The sequence below is a fragment of the Protopterus annectens genome, chromosome 4.part1, assembly GCF_019279795.1.
Source record: "Protopterus annectens isolate FY-2018-M chromosome 4.part1, PAN1.0, whole genome shotgun sequence".
Taxonomy (NCBI): Eukaryota; Metazoa; Chordata; order Ceratodontiformes; family Protopteridae; genus Protopterus; species Protopterus annectens.
This window is the reverse complement of record NC_056734.1, coordinates 289,500,693-289,518,041: the sequence shown is the minus strand read 5'-3', so window position 1 is coordinate 289,518,041 and position 17,349 is coordinate 289,500,693. Positions and strand designations below refer to the sequence as shown.

Genomic DNA, 17,349 nt, shown 5'->3' with positions numbered 1-17,349 from the left:
CTAAGAAGATAACTTGAATGTTTCAGCCATTACACACAGAGCTATCTGAGGAGGAGCAGCTGATATGTGATATATAACAATAAGTAGCCTGTTTTTTGCTTATCTGTAGTAGTTATTGCTTATTTTAGAAATTTATAGCAATTTTATTGTATACTGCATACTTGTACTGTATTTCATAGCTATTGGCTCACTTGTGATAAACATTTATGTAGTATTTCTTCCACTCCCACCCTCCCCATTGATATTTTGTCTTTATACCTGCTGGCCTTGCAGTTGCCCACCCCTACTCTAAATTTGATTTTGGACACTCCTCCCAGTCACACACATGTCATTCTACCTAATACAGAGAGAATTTCCTTCTGTTCCTCCTTTCTCCCTTTCTAAAAAAAAAAAAAAAATTTGTCTGAATATCCTTGTGTTCTGGCTGTGCTTCTCAAACATTTTGGAAATATAGAGTACATTTTAGTGCATTTATTAAAACTGTATTTGTCTTAATACTGCTACAACTCAAGTGTTGTAGGTTGCACTGCATCTGAATAGTTTTTGTGTGTTTTAGCTGCTTTTCTGTGTATATAGACTTTTCTGTATATGTAAACTAGCTACTTATTCTACTGTACTACTGCCTCTTAAATCGTTTTTTTTTCAGTTGTGCACTTGCCTTGCTTCATTTAAAAAGTTTTAAATTGTTAATTTTGTAGAGTTTTAATTGTATTTACTGTTTAGGGCTACACACTCAAGTGTGTTAGCCTTTTCTGTGTTTATTTAGTGTATTATTGCATTGTTTAGCCTGTTTTAAGAAAAAAAAAAACTATCTTGTTTGCTCGTTTCCCGCCTTTCCTAGCTAGTATAGTCCAGATCCCAGGCTTTGCTGGCTTCAGGACTTTATTTTCTGTGTTCAGAGCTATCCAGACCTTGCTGTGGTAGAGAGAAGTCCTACTGCTTACCAGTTGTAGTGGTGAGCAGTGTACTGCCTGTCTGATACTAGAGGAGTGGTTTCCAGTTCTGAAATTGTAATTTTAGCCATTTTGGGCTGATTTCTATCCCTTTCAAGTTTCTGGCTTAAAAACGCAAGTGTTTGCACATTTTTCGCATCGTGCAGCACCGCCAGGCTACGGTTAAATTATTCAAGGTGCCATAAAGTCTGCTCTACAAATTATCTCTTAAAACTAGCTGGTTTCTCAGCAGTAGCACTAAAATCTGAACCCCTGTGACTAGCACTTGCTCTAGAACCTGGTGGAAAGCACTAGGAAGCCTTAAACTGATACAAGCACTCAACTCTCCTCGTTAATAAGGAGAAATTAATTGTAGAAACTAAACAGCCTATAATTGCAAAGTACCTTGCAAAGGTAAGGGAAAACAGCTCTTGTACTTTACAAAAAAGCACCTAAACAGGAATGTCCAAGGGTCAGCTTCCAGTGAGTTCTCCTGTACACCTGGTGAATCTGGGCATACTGGGGCAATGCAGCAGCTGTCTCATGTACACAGACAGCCTTCTCCTCCTACTACCTAACACTACAACCTGCGAGAGATGCACTTACATAGCCAAAATGGAAGCAAGGCTCTCTCCAGCCAAGATTGTGCTAGACAGTCAAGAGGAGAAGGTTAACACCTGCACTACACCTCAAGCAACACATAGCTCTTCAAAACGCACACCATCAATGCCCACACATAGCAACACAACCCACATATGTGGATGCCCTTAACATTAACCTTCCCAAGCAACAAGGACCTCCGAAACTGAAATGCAAACAAACACCAGTCGCAACCAAAGTGACATATAGCTCACAACACCAGTGTGCCACCCAACAACAGCCCCTAAGGCAAGACAATATAGCCAACACTTTAGTCATAGGTGACTCTATAGTCAGGCACACTGATGTCCCATTCACCAGGCTGAACAAGGAGAAAATTACAGTCAGCTGCCTGTCGGGTGCCAGGATCCACCACATAACACATGCACTCAAGTCACTCCACAACAAGTACAAATACGACTCTGTCATTGTCCATGTTGGAGTGAATGACTTGAGACGTACCTCCCTGGACTACATGAAAAGAGACATGGAAGAGTTCTCAGATCATGTGGTCCAGGCAAGTATGACCCTAGCCCTGAGTAGCATCCTGCCTTCGCCCAAAATGATACCACAGTATAAGGACAAAACGACTGACTTCAACAATTGGCTAAGCTCCTAGTGTCATTCAAAGGGGATCCATTATCTGTCTGCCTGGGATGACATGATCGACAAACCACGATGATTTGCCAGAGATGGTCTGCAACTGTCACCCCTGTGATTTAGGTTACTGGCTAAAGCTCTCGCCACCCCTATAGTGGCTTTTTTAGGCAAGGTTCAAAGGACAAAAACACCACAGTACCAGATACAAGCATGCAAAATCTGAAGGTAATACTACTCAATGCTAGAAGTCTAAACCTCAAAATGCACTCTCTCTCAGCACTCATAAAAATGGAGAACATCGATATATGTGCAGTAACTGAGACCTGGTTCAAGGCTCCAGAGAGCCCCCCTGCAATACCAGGCTACAACTCTTACCACAGTTTTCGGCCACCAAACCAAGACCGAAACACTAAAGGTGGAGGAGTGTCCATATTCACCAAGGATATTCACACCTCCAGGCTAGTTGCCCAACACAATACATATGAAATTCTCCAGGTGCAACAAATACTAGGTAAGACTGCAATCCAAATTGTAGCTTGCTACAGATCCCCCACCATGCCCCAAGATTCTCACTATACCTGTCTAAACATACTGGACAATATTAAGATACAACCAAACACCCTAATACTGGGTGATTTCAACTATCCTGCAATTAACTGGGAAAACTACTTGGGTACCAACACCTTTTCCCAACGGTTCTTGGAATTCATAAATTTCAACGCCCTGGATCAACTAATCCATTGTCCTACCTGGGGCTCCAATATCCTAGACCTGGTCATTACCAACATGGGAGATAGATGCTCCACACCAGTGGTCACCCCCTCATTGGTTAGGTTTGATCATAAGCAAATCACCCTTGACATCCACATCCACCCCCACCCCCAGTAAGAAAGCCTCCGTAAAAAACTTCTCCAAAGCCAACTTCATGCTACTCAAGTCAGAAGTGACAAACTTCATGACACCCATGCAGATGGGAGCTGAAAGTTTGACTGCTGAATCCTACACTAAGGCATTGTACGAGCACATCCACTCGTGTATGAATCGTGCCATCCCAAATAGAAACAAGACACTCTCCTCCAAAAAAAGGAAGCCAATCTGGTGGTCCCCTGCCATAAACAAACTATACAGTAGAAGCAAGAAACTGTTGCAGAAAAGAAGAAAATCCCAGGATGCAAAAAACTCCCTTACCAGCCTCAGTAAGAAGCTGAGATCCCTCATAAAATCCTCCAAAGCTTATTACGAAAATAAAATTGCCAAAAATTCCAAACACAACCACAAGGCATTCTATAGTTATGTCCTGAATCTAAATGGCCATGCTCAGATATGCTCTGAGCTACAACAGAATGGCATTAAATATACCGATCCCAAGGATGTTGCCAATATCCTGGCAAATCAATTTAGTGCAAACTTCACACCCCTCTCACCCCCTAAAGGGCCCATCTCAATACCAAAAGATTGCCAAATTCTAAAAACCATACTCTCCACAGCTAAGAATACAGCATCCATGGGACCAGATGACATCCCGGGCTGTGTACTACATGAACTACAAAATGAACTGGCACCTCACCTAAGTGTCATGTTTAATCATAGCCTCACCTCAGGCTTCGTGCTCACTGAGTAGCGTACAGCTACAGTTATCCTACAACACAAGGGGGGATCCACCTTGGATCCCGGGAACTACCGTCCCATCAGTCTGACGAGCCTGATCTGCAAAGGCATGGAACACATTATCATGGAACTTATAAACAAAGACATTGGCAACCTTCAAACACTGAATCCCACCCAGTTTGGGTTTGTGAAGGGCCAGTCTTGTCTCCTGAACCTGACTGACTTCGTCAAATCAGTCTCCAGAGCTGTGGACGAGGGTAAGGCGGTCCACACAGCTTGTCTGGACCTCGCCAAGGCCTTCAACACCATCCCCCAATTTGGAATCATAGATAAACTTACTAAGCTGGGTATAAATCCCTACGTCACACGATGAGTTGCCAACTGGCGTACTGACAGAACCCAGACTGTAAAAGTAGCCGACTCCAAATGCAACTCCAGATAAGTGACAAGTGGATTACCTCAGGGTTCAGTCCTGGGACCGGTCTTGTTTGGCATCTACTTCTCTGAAGTACAGGCCAACACTAAGGGACTCTGGCTAACAAAGTTTGCAGATGACTGCAAACTGGGAGCCATTACTGAATCCTCAAATGATGTGGATATTCTGCAAAAGGGCCTTAAAGAAACAGATGCTTCATGCCAGAGCCATGGGCTCAAGCTTAATGCCAAGAAATGTATAGTTATCCCCTTTGGGAAAAAAACATGTACCAATGAATTACCACATAGGTGGCAATACACTAAACACCGAAAGTGTGATGAGAGACTTAGGGATACAGGTGGACAGTGGTCTCACCTTCGATAATCACATTGCCACAACAGTCAGGAAATCCTTCTATGTGGCACACCTCATCACTAAGGGCTTTTCATCCAGAAAAAAGGAGGTCATTGTCCTACTGTACTCATCCCTCATTAGACCCATTATAGAGTACAACGCCCGGTTTGGTATGTACCTCACAAGACATCTGCAACAGCTGGAAAGGCTGCAGAAATACTTCACTAAAAGAATCACACACCTAAAGCAGATGCCCTATCCTGACTATCTAAAAAAACTCCAGCTATACTCTGTGGCATATTGTCTACTCAGAGGCAATCTCTGTTTAACATACAAGGCCATGTCAAACCCTGAGCTGCTGGACATGCTCCACTTAAAGAAATCCCAATCCCTCAGAGCCACACGCTCCAGGGATCTAAGCCTTGTCATCACAATGAACAAAACATGCTGGAGGGATAGGTTCCTGACCCAGAGACTCCCCATACTCTGGAATAAAATGCCTATACATGTCAAGCAGAGTACCTCCTTGGTGCTCTTCAAAAGGAACCTTGACAATTGGATGGGAGATAGTAAATTCACCCCAGGGATCATGTCAGTTGCCCTGCTAGACAGGGGTCCAGGGAAGTAAATATTGCAGGAAGAAATGTCCAGGGAATTGTTATGGCTAGGCTTGTATAGGCCCTAGGGCCGATAGCCTAGTACCAACCTATGAACCTCTATATATATATATATATATATATATATATATATATATATATATATATACATACACACACACACAAATATATGTGTGTATATATATATATATATATATATATATATATATATATATATATATACACACACACACACACACACACACACACACACACACACACATATATATATATATATATATATATATATATATATATATATATATATATATATATATATAAGGGTACATTCAGACATCAGCTCCACAATCTCTAACTCTTCTTCCTGCACAGATGCACTGTTCTGCCTTGCTACAACACAGATAGATGCCACATATGGACACAGCCTAACATTAGGGGGGTATATATATATATATATATATATATATATATATATATATATATATACAGGGATAATTGCAGGTAAGCCTATTACACACCTATGGCATTTCAGCATGCTACATTACATGTTAACTTGAGTGTCCTGCAAGTGGTGGGCTCTGGAACCCATGTGTCTATCATTATGGCATTACTTCCACCACCAACTATTGGCCACAGTAATATACATATTTTCCATTACACAACACATACTATGATGGCTTACATCTTGTCAGTCTGTGCTGCTATGCGCAGTTGACGGGTATGGCCCACTACCCACAGGAACAGACTCTATTGTCCATAGCAGTTGTTCAGCTGAACATCATTACAACAACAACACCTGATGGCACATATAAATCATTCCACATCATCTATCCCATTATTAAGGACCAAGTACTACAGTCAAGTTACATGCATATATACTTCACATAGCTGTTGTGGGAATGATGTCTGTTCTGGATAGTTTGCTTGTAAAGTTTTGTTTTGTGTTGTTTTTTTTTTTTCCTTTGGCTTGGCCTTCTGCTTGCTTTCTTTCGTTCTTAGTTTCTTTCAGTCACTCTCTCTTTCTGTCTCTCTCTCTCTCTCTCTCTCTCTCCAGTAAATGGATTGAGCTGCTTTGAATAGGTTGCAGCATGGATTTTGTAGGTGATGTACATGATCAGGTGATGGCCTCTGCACCAGTCAGTGTTCTCCACTTGCTACCTGCATGCAGCATGCTGTGTATTACTTCCAATTACCACTGTCATGGCAACCAACTACTATAAATCCCTACATCGTGTGGGCATGGTCCCTTTATCTTTCCTGTACGGTGGACATCCTTCCTGTGTGTGGGCAGCAGTGTTACAGACAGCAGGTAGCAATACATCTTACAAGAGGACTTGCAGACTCAGGCCAGCTATATATATGTATAAGGTTCCAGAACTACAGACAGAGTGTGAGTAGTGTTGTTATATACATTGTATAGCACCAGTGTTACAAGGATTGTGTATTTATACTAGTTTAACATGGAATGCAGTCTGTCTGGATAGCTCTCAACTGTGGACCTATCTACATGATGGCCAGAGGTGGGCCTGTTATGTTTTGTCTGTCCACCACACAGGTCTTGTGTCAGATATATCACTGGTAGTGTGTGTGTTGAGTGCTACCAGTACATGGCTACATCCATTTGTGTTTCTGACTTCATATTCCTGACTGAGGGCATGTTGTGAACTATCCTGTAACACCAGCAACTTGCTCAGTGTATGACAACACTATGTCACATACGGGCCTGTGTTCCAGTCTCTATCCTCCACCTACATACCGGGCTTTGTCCATATGACATGCAGTAAGGGGTTGTTATGTAGTCGCCTGTGATGATGTCATGCTGCCATTCCTGCCTTCATTCCAGTGCCGTTGTGGCCCCTTCACATATTGTGCGGTTGGGTCCATATATATGTGGGCTTCATCTGATCAAAACATGAGTGCCTTCTGCAGTCCAGAGGTCAGTGTATGTGACAGTGTTATATGCCCCTGTAAGTCAGTGTATGGGGAGGGGGGTATGCACCATAAATAACCTAGGCTGTTACAACATGTGAGGGATATCAGTAGTAAGCTGTCTTAAGGTATATGGCTGTACATTATCATACATTTCACCTTGGGAACATTGCTGGCCTACTGCTTACTGCCATACAGCCTGTTCTGTTTGTCAGTGTGATTGTGATGTTTCCAGTTATGCATTGTTATGTAACAGATACATCCCATTGTGTCAACTTAAGTCTTTTCCCCCTAGGGATTGAGTACAGAGTGTAGTTGGAGGCTGTTAGGCTATACATCTGCATTACTTACTGTTGATTGATTGTTATCCTGTGTCCCAGTCTGTCTTTAGTGTTGTATTACTTGCAGGCCTTGGCCTGGGCAGCAACATATGTTATGCTTTCAGATTACTGTATTAAATGATCTGCTTGAGGGTTGCATTAATCTGTTTGTATGTATTTCAAAGTCTAAACAGCTATATGCCATGGCATATATAACTGTAATAGTACACAAATAAAACTTTTTATGTATGCAAACCTGTGTGTGGTGTCATATCCTTTGACTTCTCTGTGGGTATATGTTTCAGGCAACAACTGTCCTTTGTATAGGTGACTCATACTACCACTCCCAAGATTCGAACCATGGCTGTGTCTGCTAAAAATAAAACAGTATCCATCACAGCTGAGTGTGCTATATAGGTATTGCTGTGTATCTCTTCTCTGATTTCTGTCTATACGTCTCCTGTGGTTTTACAATCTGACCTTGTAATTACACACTCTTATACAGGATTTGATTTCCTAGACAGTTTTATGATGTAGTACAGTGTGGGTGACAGTGATGAGTAATACCTTATTATTCAAAGCAATTGTAACACTAACAATACCATACAATACCTGAGTAAACAGTACCAGTACAGGATATCAATATTTTATTTCTAGGCACAATTTTCATATCTGACAGATCTGTGGGGGCAATGTTTGTTATCACTACCTGAATGTTGCCACACATATTACCAGATTCCACATTAGTATTATGCACATACGCCTCACTCTGTTACTGCACACACTCTAGTCACAGCCTCACAACCTGGGGGTAGAAATGGGATATAATTGGCTTATTACTCTCATAACATTTTGGGGAGTTGCTAAAGTGACAGGTTTGTTCTTATAGGTGTCCAACAATCAGTTGTATTTCTTATTTGCTACCTAAACATCTGGGATCATCCCACTGATTTGCCAGGGGGACAGGGTGACAGGCAGTGTATATGGGCCAATTAACTGGACATTCTGGACATATCTGTACAGTTGTGGGGGATGATTTTGCATACAGCCTACTACCACTCCCAGGATTCGAACCATGGCTGTGTGTGCTAAAATACGACTCACGTCTCAGTTGAGTGTGCTATTTGGATTATGTTTACTTTTTCACTGTTTTCTGTCTAAGTCTCTCTCAGTTGTACTATATGACATCTTGAGATTACAACAGTCATATACAGACATTCCTACACATTTTATTTCTGTAGCACAGTTTGGGTAACAGTGCTTAATACAACAGTACTATTAAGAGATTGCAACTCTGCATTACCATTTGATACCAGAGTAAACACATGTAGTCCAGCAGTTAGACCTTTATTGTCAGGCTATTATGCTTTTATTTACATACAACCTATATGAGATTCTTCCTGCCATATTCTCTGTTGTATGCAAAACATGCCTTAAACGAAATTAGGGGAAATTAGATTGGAAGTGGTAGATTCTGATGAAATCCCTTTTCAAAGGGAAGAAAGCGCTCAATCTGAACTTGTGGATTTATTTCTAATAAACTGGAACTGTTCGTGTATCCAGCTGTAGCAGTGTTATTTTTATTGAGTTTTTGTGTATGGCAGCTGTTTGAGGCCGGTAATCCTCTTAGTGAGGTATTTCTGTGGCCTTTCCAATTGTTGTAGGTGTCTTGTGAGATACATGCCAAACAGGACATTGTACTCTATAATGGGTCTGATGAGGGATGAGTAGAGAGGAACAATGACCTCCTGTTTTCTAGAGGAGAACCCTTTTGTGATGATGTGTGCCACGTAGCAGGATTTCCTGACTACTGTGGTGATGTGGTTATCAAATGAGAGACTACTGTCCACCTGTGTCCCAAGGTCTCCTATCACATTAGGGACCTGATTATTTGGTGTATCAAACATTTGAAATGCAAGCATTTTTTAATAGTTTATATGGGCTGGCAAACATCATTACTCCGGATTTCTTAATGTTTGTAAATAATTTACTTGAAGCATTCCATCAGCTAAGTTCCCTGAAGTTAGATTGCATTTTTATTGCTAGTTGCTAACATTTTTGCCCGAATTTAATAAAACAATATTGCTTGCATACAGGGCCATATTTATGCTGGGGAGATTCAGTGTGATATCATTAATAAATGCAAAGAATAACAGCGGTCCTATGACTGAGCCTTGTGGGAGTCCACATGTCAGAGTTCCCATTTCTGTGATTAAATCATTTACTGCAACCTGGAATGTTCTGTTTGCCATACACCCATTTCATTGATTCGGGCCTCATATTTAGCAGTTCCAAAATATGCAGGAGGATGTTCTGATCAACAGTTTTGAATATTTGGGTCATATGTAAAAAGATTCCTGCTGTGTACTGGCTGTCAACTAATGTTTACTAAGCAAAGGACTTTCATTGTATTTCTATAACTATGTAATAAAAATCATATTTGTCTCTTTTAAATTTTCTAATTTTTTATATCCAATAATATGTGCCTGTACCTTTTAATGCTCTTTACTAAAATGTCCTTCTTTTCCTTAAAATATTTTGAAATAATCCCCACACATTACTCCAGCTGTATAATTGGCTCTTATAAATGTCATTTTTTTCATTTCAGCATATCTGAATATTAATTTCACATATTTGAAGGTTATTTCTAAATTCAGTCTTTGCCATTCTGCCAATTCAACACTGTCTGCATGGAAAGTCATCTGTCTTAAAGTGTAAAAGTCCCCTGGGAATTCTGTTCAGCTGACAAATATGTATTAAACAACTGTTCTTGTCAGTACCAGCAATGGAATTAATTTTCTTATTAAAGATATTACTTTTTTTACATCTTTTTCATCAGTAGCAATACCTGTAGTAAACCTGGGATCTTGCATTTAACACCTTAAAATCCCTTATTATAATACCACAACACTCTGGTACAGTTGTGTAGAGTAAGTTTGCCCAACTAAAAATATGAATACAAATAAATAATCATTCAGACAATCCAATCACAAGCAAGCAGGTGGAATAAATATTTGCAGATAAAAAAAAATAATTCATCATTTATTAATGTAGCTAGCATAATCACCTAAGAAATCAGAACAGTTACATAATAAATCTGAGGATATAGCATTTTAACCAGTGGATGAACATTCATTAAGACAGTTTAGTTCAACTAAACGCTGTATTACCGAATAGTGATTTCAAAATGTCAAGACCTACAGAAGATCATGGCAGTATGCAAAGTGGGTAAGCACTGCATTGTGAAAGTGAGCTGTAGATATACATACAAGTTATGTCCGAGTGTTATACTATATGGGTAGATGAAACGTATCGCACACTACCAGTCTGATGGATAATCTGGATACCCAGTGATAACTCAGGGAATTGGTGGCTTAAGTCTATACCCATCAGAGTGCAACCATAACCACAAGTAAGAGACAACTATGCAACAAATGAAAATATGCAAATTAATAGTGCTGGAATTCATGTTTATAATGTGGTGATTTATGTAAATAGTATTCATGTAAAACAACAACTATCGTTATTGAACAGCAAATTTTGGTTATAATGTAACTGTAATGCAGAAGGCCATCTTTTTATAAACATTGTTTTGAAAAGTCATTACTGCTATTTTGCCTTATCGTTAAAAAGGGTGTATGAACCAGCTCAACTACCCTGTTACAAAGTTAAACTTAAAATAAAAAAGCAAGAAAAAAAGGATTTTTTTGCCCTTTGTTTGGACATATTTTTTTTTTCGTTGTTTTAAATATCGACTTTCAGGAAGCTGACATTTTACAGTAGAATCTTTTAGTGAGTAGTGTGTTCAGTTAAAGTTGAGTTATTTTGCCACAGAAAAAGACAGAGCACAATTGGTGTTAGTATTAATGTGTTTTTTCTTGTGATAGATATCCATTCACCTTTTTTGCATAGATGATTAATGTTACTTGGACTCAAACAGCTTGGGCTATCCCTCATACATTCATTACTCATTACAAGCTAGATTTGAGCTCTAGAGCTTAAGCCTCCTTTGGTTCAATGGTTCCAAAGAATATCCTTCCAAAAGGCCACCCAGAAAAAGGTAGCTGGTGATTCTATCCCATATGTGAGGATAAATGAAAACTGACAATGTCAGATAAAATAATTATGTACTCAGCATAATGTTCCATCTGTGCCGTACATTTTCATTTTTTCCTCACAAACCCACCCCCCATCCCCCTTGCCCCTTTTTTGCTTCTAAATGAGCAAGTTGACCTAAATTTGTTTATTGGCCATTCAGAAAGCCAGAAATGGCCTTACCCTTATGTGAGGTAATTTTCTAATCTATTATTTTCTATGATTATAAGTAAACAAGATCTGAGGTGATTGGGAGAGAGGTATTGTGGGTAAAGGAGAGTGCTCGAGATCGTTTTTGTTGCTGGATCCTTGGGCAGAGATCAAATATCAATACAGTTTTGTTTGACATTGTCTAAGCTTTAAGATGAAATCTTTTAATACTTTGCATGTAGCTGTTTTTTGGAATTATTAATACAAATATAAACAAGACAATACATGATGCCTACATGTGTCAGTAGGATGTAACTGCAAAAACACCTAGAGGTGTCAGCTGACTGTATTGAGTTAAGCCAAAGTCAACCCAGTACAAAAGATTCAAAAGAAGACCTTCTCTCCCAGAGATTTAGTCAAACCAATAGCAAGAAGATACCATGTAATCCAAAATGAACACAATCAAAAATAAAATAAAAAAGAATATCAAGAAGCAATACTGTCCTGGATCAAAAGAAGCATAAACCAGAAGGAAATGAGCTAGATTGCCACTTGCCACCATCTTGGATTTAATTCATTACCCATTATTTGTAACAATCACTGCTCTAACCTGGCAGAAGTCCAAAAGACACAAAGTATGGATAGTTTTAGTGGCTATTTTTTTTGCTGTAAACACACATGTTTAGTGATACCGAGACAAATGTGTACTTCTCAGTTATCTAGGTCAAAGAATTATAGCAGATGATTCTGAAACTGATGAAAAAGACAGCTAATTCAATGGTCTAACAACTGGAATATGAGGATATGACTATAAAAAACATAGCCAAGAGACCAGCAGTTGTAAATTAGTGAGAAAAAACAAAGAAGGATCACGCTACAGATTCTTATGTAGAAGTCTTGTGCCACTGCCCAAGTGCTAACTTCAGGGTACCAACCAGCATTAGCCTTTGCAGTAAAAGCAGAACAGCCATTAAAAATGGCTAGTCTAGTGCTGTTTCATTGGTGAGTGAACTGATTTGCAACACTGTACTGACTTTTCCTAAAATAAGGCAGAACTGGCAATAAACCATTGAAATAAACACATAAACTTTCACTATATATTTTTCCAAATAAATTTTTATTGAAATAAATTTTGTTTATAGTAACCCAACATAGAAACACAACAATCTGAATGAGGGGAAATTTAACAATGCAATTAAAACACAAAGTAAACTATATGCAATATTTACAAAAAAGTACAGTTTATAAATAGACAATTTGCAAAACAAAACTGGTTTGTTGAAGCATAACCTGATGTACTAAGTCAAGCCATTAAACCTCACATCTGCAAAGACAGGGAAGGTGGTCTAATGCATCTGCCTCCCCCTCTCCCTACACACACACACACACACACACACACACACACACACACACACACACACACACACACACACACACACACACACACACACACACACACACACACACATACTCACCCCTTGTAGGACCCATTGAATTGCTTCATTCACAAGTTCACTGGAATGAAATTCAGTAACTTGCTTTCCCAAGGTGTGTCACATCAATTATACAAAAGCTGGTTGTTCCAGTATACATCCCAATAAATTTACATAAGCAATGGTCATATATTACTGCATTAGCTAAATAATTTTTTAGTGGTAGTCTTCATATTCAGAATACATGTCAAAGCTACTTTGAGAAACATAGTTAATTCCAGATACTTGAGATATTTATAGGCAATTTACTGGTGGTGTAGTACCTCAAATTATCTTAGTGTGAGCAAATAAGGAAATATTGGCCACTATAATGTATTCCAACTTGCTTCAGTCAAACATGTATAGGTCTTGTCAAACCAGGGCAATGGCTGTTTGATTGTCATCAAATGGCAGTAGGGTCTGCGACTTCCATCCAAAGGCAGCCTCAGTACTCATCAATTATAGCTATTTTATTGGCTGTGTTTACATCAAATGTCTGAATGTAATCAAATAAAAAATATTATCACAATAATGCATTTCAGTTTGTTTCATAGAAATACAAACTATCTCTGCTAAAGTCAGATCAACCACTGTCTAATTGTAATCAATCTACAGCAGAGGTAGGTTACTTTTATTCATAGACTGTTTTCTTCCCACCAGTCATAGCCACCTTATTGATTTTATGCACTTACATGCCTTAATGTTATCAAATAAAAAACAATCGCCATAGAAATATCTTTCTAATTGATTCATTCAAATACACACTGGCCCTGCCATGTCAGATCAATGACTGCTGAACTGTGATCAAATGACAGCAGGAGTTCAGTTCATCCATAGATTGCCTCAATCCATACTCATTAGACTTTTACTTCCATGAAGTCTGATTATGATCAAGTGAGTGAAACAATAAATAATGGCCACAGAAATATATTTCAGGTCACTGTCAAAAAGATACAATGCAACTTATTATAAACTAGGCACATATCTGCCTACCAATTAGGGCCACTCTGTCGACTCTTTACATTTCATAGATCCTAACTGTAATCAAATAAATAATGGCCAATGTAATGTGCCACTGCTAACTGACATGCACAGTGTGACCTGCATCAGTTCCTACACACACACACACACACACATACACACACACACACACACACACACACGCACACACACTTATACACCTATCAGTTTTTAGCTACTTTATTGGCTGTGTAAATTTCAGATCTCTAACTCTGAAAAAATGAAGTTAATAAATGATTAAATAAGCAAATGCATAATGGCCACAGTAATGTATTTCATCTTATTGTCAAGCACATGCAGTTCAAACAATGGTACCCCCCACACACAAACACATATGCACAAGCACACACATATTTAATATTTAATTGAAGCTGCCCAGCTGTATAAAAGTGAAATGATACATACAGTCCTACTACCTATCTGGCAGTGGCAATTTAACAGCACTATGTTATTTAGGTAAAAAGGTACCTTGTATCTTTCTCTATCTGATGCTGTCCACAGCAAATAAGTTTTCTTTCACTTTTTCATAGTACATCCCAAAATAACAACTAATCAGGCTGAACATTAACAGCACTCATGTGATACATAGCAACCAAAATATGACACCAAAAACATTAAACTAACTCTAAGTAATACATTAGATAGCTTATTAACCTCTAGCTGCTTAGTGTAAAATCCATTTTTATACTCATGTTTACTTGAAGGGACTGTAAAACAGCAACCTAGTACCATGAGTTGCTACTGCAAATTGACCAGTTCCACTAGTTGTGTGTAAAGCTGTGCTGCATAATGCAAACATATGATAGTGTACTTGCACGCATTCTCCAACATTAACTAAGTGCATATGGAGAGTTAGGAATACTGACAGCACCATCTCCTTGCAATAAAATCTGCCATATGATACACACTCTTCTATGAGAAAGAAACAACCCCACCTTTTTCTCACTTTTATCTGGTTATACTGTATGCATTTTTCAAAGTAGCTTGTGTTCTGTATTAAATGTATGAGTTACAATCTAACATTTGCATAGTACACATTTGTATTCTGTTATAGTGCTAATCACACCTCACTATCCCTGTGTAGGCAAAGTGTGTCAGGATTATCACATTTATTCACTCTTCATTTAGTAGTTTTAGCAATGGCTATTCCTTGCTATTTATAAAAAAACATGTAGAAGGTTTATTATACACTTATCCATCACAAGAATGATGATGTCTATCTTCTGATCACATATGAAACATTTGTATTATTCATGTCAATTTATTTGCTTTACCATAGATTACATTAAGCTGTATACAGTAATATGTTTTATCATCTCTCTGATTTTTATAACTAGATGTAAATTTATTGTTTGCTTTTTTATGAATTCCATATTCCAGCATAACACTGGATACCAGAGTTAGGCGGCTCTACATTTCAGCCTTGTGCAGGACTCTAGGCCTTTGCTCACAGAGACAGATCAGATAGACAGTAGTGTAAGCATCCATGGCCAGGCCTCTATTACTCCAATAGTGACTTTGCTTCATGCAATACCAACAGTGAAAAATAAAAAGTAAAATGCAAATAGTCAAATACTGAATGGTTTCATTTTCCTTCAAATATTAAACATGAGCTTTCCTTAACAAGCATATGCTAAATAGATAGCGGATATATTAAAAAAATAAATAAATAAATAAATACATATATATATATATATATATATATATATATATATATATATATATATATATGATTTATATCAGATATAGATGATCTGATCAAAGCGTTCTCTATAAAAGCACTTTCAAGATCTACAGATTGTAAACTTTACTTGGATATAAGCTCTTGTAAATGGTTTACTTTATAGAAGGCTACAAAAATATGCTAAACAACCTATGTGATTTCACTAGGGACTTATAAAAGGTAGCAATTTATTACTGTTGTTGTTGCTGTCCTTCTCTTTTACTGAAAAACCAATATTTGATCATACAGCTCTTATAATGAATGACTCACAAATAGCATGTGGGGGTACAGGCGTGCAAATATGCATGTATATGTTAGTGCATGAGTATGTGCTTTTCATTGTATGTGTTAGTATAGCTAAGTAGATAGATACGTGTGTGTGTGTGTGTGTGTGTGTGTGTGTGTGTGTGTGTGTGTGTGTGTGTGTGTGTGTGTGTGTGTGTGTGAATACATGTTTGAAATTTCACATAACATACATTGTAATTCCAAAGTTAGAAGATGAATTAAAAACTTGCAATTCAAAAATGCAAGGGGACTGGGCAGGACAGCTGAGTTCCACACAATTCAAGGAAAACAACGTTGTTCAATTCAGGCAGAACAAAGTGGCCGATTTCAAAGATCATTTCAATGAAAATAAGTAAAACATGACTGGAAAATTAATATTAAACACTACAGCATGCTCCACATAATACCTGACATACCAGGTAATACTAGGCCCATGTCTAACTCCAGTTCTTACCCTAAACCTTAAATGTAACTACAAACTTAACCCAGACCCTGACCGTAACCATAATGTCATTGCCTACATGTTATAAAAAGGCATTTACCAAGCTAGACTTCCATAAGTATTACAGTCAAATAAACTGAATTTAACCAGATGGTCTACACAGAATCTACTGTGTTGTCTGTAGTATACAAATAAAAAAAGAGTAGCACCTTTTGTATGATGAACAGGTACTTGCTTAGCTTCTGGGGAAAGGTTCACACACTCATAATATTCATCCACTTTCTTTCTTCTTCTGTTTCCCTGCTGTCCAATAAAAAATATTAGATTTTTCTCCTCAAATTTTTGTTACAAGAACAATATGCCCATACAGCTTTTCGAGGACTCCAAGGATTCATAACATTGCTACAGAAGAAACTGGAAATTTGCCAAGGTATAACTTACCCTTGACTCAAAGGGAATAGCAGTAAATTGTGAAATGCAGTATCTTTCCAGGATAAGTTTAATATCTGCAATGCGTACAGCTGCATTTAATGGTAAATTATTTTAATCAATGACCCCAGTTGAAAACCAAGCTGATTTACTAGTACTGTACAAAAAAAATTTGCTAAATTTGTGTATTAATTGTATTAATTATTTTCAATAATATGGCTCATATGTGTTTGAAGTACCACGCTCCTGCCATGTGCCACTCCTTCAGACATCTGTATAGATCTATGTTATATTCAATTTATGCCAAGCATATGCTTAT

At 38.3% G+C, this 17,349-nt stretch overlaps 1 protein-coding gene across 4 annotated transcripts in view; it reads right to left on the bottom strand.

Annotated features, from left to right (window-relative positions):
- Positions 1-17,349, bottom strand: part of NLGN1 (neuroligin 1) — a 2,101,123-nt gene that overhangs the window by 910,048 nt on the left and 1,173,726 nt on the right. The window lies entirely within an intron of this gene.